Here is a 5133-nt window from a genome sequence, read left to right as displayed (position 1 = left end):
GCGGTGATTCCCTGCGCCCCCCTTCCCAGTTCCTAAACTAGATGGGACGTCCCATGGTATGGAATACACTGTTGGCCAGTTTGGGTCAGGTGCCCTAGTTGTGTCCTGTGCCAACTTCTTGTGCCCTGGCTGGGCATGAGAAGCTGAAAAATCCTTGACTATAGTCTAAACACTACTGAGCAACAACTGAAAACATCAGTGTTATCAACATTCTTCTCATACTGAACTCAAAACACAGCACCATACCAGCTACTAGGAAGACAGTTAACTCTATCCCAGCTGAAACCAGGACATCCGTAAAACAAAAGCAGCCCCAGAAGCAAGTGCTTGAACACTGCAGGAGCACTTACCACACTCTGCCCAAAAAAATAAGAAGTCTCAGGGGCATCTTATCAATGTTCATGAATAATTGATGGGAGGGTGTAAAGAAGAGGGAGCCTGACTCTTCTCAGTGGTGCCCAATGGGCACAAACTGAGACACAGCATATTCTGTCTAAACATAAGAAAGCAGTTTTACCGCACGGGTGTTTTAATACCAGAGAAAGTTGTCCAGAGAGGTTGTGGAGTCTCCAGTCTTGGAGATTTCCAATACCTTACTGGACAGTCCTGAGCAATCTGTTCTAGCTGACCTTGCTTGAGCAGGGGTGAGGGTGGACTAAGTGATCTTCACTAGTGCCTGCCACCTCAACTACTGTCATTGTGTGGTCTCATCAGTGCTGAGTTGAGGGGACTAATCACCCTCCTCGACCCATTGGCAATGCTCTTCCTAAGGCATACCATTGGCCTTCTCTGCTGCAAGGGCACATTGCTGTCTCATGCTCAACTTCTTCTCCAAAAGGAGCCCCAGGTCCTCTTACTGCAAAACTGCTTCCCAGCCAGTTGGCCACCAGTCTGCATTGGTCCATGGGGTTTTTAGTCCCCAGAAGCGGGACTTCACATTTGCCTCTGTTGAACTTCATGAGGTACCTGTCTGCCCATTTCTCCAGTGTATCAGGGGCCCTCTGAATGGGGACCCTTTGGTGTATGAGCCACTCCTCCCAGTTTTGCATCATCAGCAAACTTGGTGAGGGTGCACTCTGTCCCATCATCCAGGTCATTAATAAAAACGCTAAACATTGGCCCAAGTATTGACCCCTGGGGTACACCACTAGTAACTAGCCTCTGGGTGGACTTCACGCCACTGATGACAAGCCTTTGAGCCCACCAGTTCACCTGGTTTTCAGTCCACCTCACTGTCCACTTACCTCATCTGTACTTCATCAGTTTGTCAATGAGGATGCTATAGGAGACAGTGTCAAGGGCCTCACTGAAGTCAAGATAAATAACATCCACTGCTCTCCTCTCGTGCACTGAGCTACTCATCTCATTGTAGAAGGCTATCGGGTTGGTAAGGTGCAAATCCACACTGGCTACCCTTAATCACCTTCCTGTCCTTTATACAGTTTGCTCCATCCTCTTCCAGGGAATCAAGGTGGGGCTGACCAGACAGGAGTTCTTCTTGCTCTTCTTCAAGACAGAGTGATGTTTATTTTCTTCCAACAAGTTCGTTTGTGGTTCATTTTCCTTAAGCTCACTGAAATTGTCTCCTGCTCTGTTCTCAGCTATGGTGACACTCCCCCATGCCCCTTCCTGCTCATTAATGAGAGTTACTAGCTCTTTTCTGCATCTGCTTAAGCGCCTCTTCTACAAGCTCCTAGCTACCACATTTCCTCTTCTTCTGCCCAGTTCTCCGCTCCTTCTTTTCCCCCGTCCTGGTGATCCTGGAACTCACTGCAGGTATTGCTTTCTCACACAATTTCATTACTAAGTTTTATTTGTCAGTTTTCAAATGGTATCCATCAGGATTTCAATATCTATGTTAAACCTTCTAAAATACTAGTACATTACTTCTGCTGTGCAGCAGCTGTCTCCCCTTCTCAGAGTCTGACTACAGACATGTAAATTATAACAATCCAGTTATGCCTGCTTTTCCTATTAGGACATAAATCATCTGTTGTTACTTACTACAATAAAAATAAAATTCCTACACTCCTCACATTTTAGAGCAGACTACAGTCTTCATTTCTTCCACAAATTACTTTCTATCTTAATCACCTGGCATGCTTCTCAGAAACAGAATGAAAATTTTCCATTTCTACACAGTTCAAACCCTGTTCCATTTGGCAGAAATCTTTTAAGAACCATAGAAATATAATAAACTGTAAAAAGAGAAGATTTTGGTTCTAGCCCTTCCCCATAAATGAAATCTAACACAGACTAACTCCCACCCCCTGTATCCAAAGTATCTCTCTTCACCACTACAAAAGCCCAATGGTATCAGACATCAGCTATTCCATGGCTGGTCACTAACATTTAATACCCTTATTATCTTCCCTTCCTTGTAAGCAGCAATTCTCAGTCTGTTCGGCCACAGATAACTCCAGCCTAGGTGCACCACTGAAAGGAAACGCACTGCAGGTATTTCCCTGCAGCCCATAGAGCGGACCACAATGGAGCAGGTATTGTCCTGCAACCCATGGAGAGGTCCATGCCAGAGCAGATATCCACACTGTAGCCTCTGGAGGACCCAAATCAGACCAGGTGGACATACCCTGAAAGAAATGTGGCCCACAGAGGACCCATGCTAGACTAGGTTTATCCTGAAGGACTGCAGCCAGTGGAAAGAGCCATGCTGGAGCAGTGGAAAAGTGTGAGGAGGAAGGTGAAGCAGAGAGAAACTGTTACGAACTGACCATAACTCCCCATTCCCCATCCCTCTGTGCCACTGGGCAGAAGGAAGGAGGCTGGCAATAAAGGAGTGAAGTTAAGCCTCAGAAAAAAAGAAGGGGGATAAGGTGTTTTATTTTTTGTCTGCTTCTCACCATCTAAATCTATTTTAATTGGGAATAAACTAAATCTTCCCAAATCACATCTGTTTTGCCTGCAACAGTAATTGGTAAGCAATCTCCCTGTCTTTATCTCAATCCATGAGCTTTTTCACCTTATTTTCTCCCCCATTCCATTGAATAGGGGTAGTAAGAGAGTAGCTGGGTGGGTATCTGGCAGCCAGCCGAGGTCAGCCCACCACAGCCTCTCAAGAGAATTTCCCATATTCAAACTTGTGTCCTCTGCCTCTCATCTTAATACCATGTACCTCTGAGAAGTGCTCAGGCACATCAGAAGGCTCCATCTTCTCTGTACCCTCTGCTCTGGCAGTTGTAAATATCAGTAACATCTGTCTTTTGCTTTCTCTCTGTCTCTTCCCCAGTATGAAGAGACACAATTCTCCCAGTATGTCATGGTGTCACATACCTCAGCCCCCTGATGAGCATGGGTAGCTTCCACCAGACTTCCTCCATTGCAGTACTCCATTTCTTGTACTACAGAGAACAGACATGACCTCACAAGTGCCAAATATTGGGGAAGAATGGCTACCCTCTTACTAACACCACCCCAGGAGATGGTTGGCCTTTGCCACTAAGTGCAACTTGTTTTCCACAAGCAGTACCAGGTCCTTTTCTGCTCAGGTGATTCCTGGCTGGTCAGCCCCCAACCTCTACTGGTGCATAAGGGTTATTCCTCCCCAAGTCCTGGACTTTGCAATTCTCTTTGCTGAAGTTCATGCAGTTACCTGTCAGCCCATTTCTCCAGCATATCCACATCCCTTGGAGCAGCAAACCTGTCTTTCAGGACATTGACTGCTTCCCTCACCTTGGGTGGTGGTGTCATTCTACTGTCCAGCTGCTTCTTGCTTCCATTCATTTGAGAAGAATCTAGTGCTGATTTAGCAAGCACTAGGTACCTTGAACAGAGCAAAGTATACAGCAGTTTGTACAGTACTCACTGGAATCCTAAGCCTTTATACTGCACTTACTTGTAGGAAGGCTTTGAAAACAAAATCAAGAGAACTACGATGAAGAACAGAGACAACAGTTTACCCTGATTCCTTCTGTGATCAGGGAAGCTGGATTAAATGCTACAGTGGACCAAAACTCTTTACCCCTAAGTAGTTTACCTCAGTTACAGCGGGCTCAGAACCAAGACAACTATCTTTGTACATAGTAATAACAAAAGCCAGTAGAAGGGACAGAGCTGGGTGATAAAGGGGAAAACCCCTTCCACTTGCTCACACATTTTAACAACCTGGTCACCACAGTAAGCAGCTGTTAACTTCTGTGAGGAAATGCGAGAGACCATGGGAGTGTGAGCACAACTGAACACTTGATCTCACTCTTTCCCCTTTTACCTATAAAAAATAGTAAGAAAAGCAAGTATAATTTTACACGGTAGATTTTTTTTTTTAATAGACTTCAAACCCCATTTCATTATCAGTAGCTAGATGCAAGTCTTGCACTCAAAAGCTAGCCTTCTGTTGTAATAATTAGAGATCTCAGTGTTGGTTTATCAAAGATGGTAAATTCCTCAAAAGCGCTTCTGGTTCATGATTAAAGATTCTATAGCTGAAAGCTCTATACAGCTTAGATTCACTGTACTGGTATTTTCAGTTAGTGACCAAATTAGAAAAAAAGTCCAGTGGTTACAGTAGTTCAAATACTAATTTTGACAAATCAGTGCTCTTCCAGTCTCAGTCTTAATTCAAGTCAGTTTTAAAAGATACTGCAGTTTTTACTGCATATTTAGCAACCGGAATATGTAGAATACTTGCAATAGCTGTGATAACTGCTTCTGAAATAAACAACCCCTCTCTATACACATTAAAAGGAAGCTGTCGTATTCCCTGTATGGTAGAAAGGATGCTGCCAAAAAAAAAAGCGAGCATCTAGTAGTACAGTATTCAAAGCCATAAAGTAGTCCCAAGCCTCAACTGATTGAAAAGAACAAAGAATTATCAAAAAATCCCAGATCAGCCCAGCTCATTAGCATCCCAGGTTACTCCCATCTTCCCAATAATTGTCTCTTTTTCCCAGAGTCACGAAGATATAAACATGAAAAACATAGGTTTGGTGGCCAAACAAAATACCTGAGCATTTTCTGTACAAAGCAAAAGAAATACCTGCATCTCTTGAAAGTATTTCTGGTGAAGCCAATTGTATTTCTGTACCACTGCATGCAGGATGCAGCATTGGTTTTAAGACTTAATACATTGCTTCAGGTTAGACATAGGTATCTACAGTTATATGTGGTACAAAAAAG

Source organism: Buteo buteo, chromosome 3 (genome assembly GCF_964188355.1).
Source record: "Buteo buteo chromosome 3, bButBut1.hap1.1, whole genome shotgun sequence".
In the NCBI taxonomy this organism is placed as follows: domain Eukaryota; kingdom Metazoa; phylum Chordata; class Aves; order Accipitriformes; family Accipitridae; genus Buteo; species Buteo buteo.
This window is presented reverse-complemented; position numbering follows the sequence as displayed.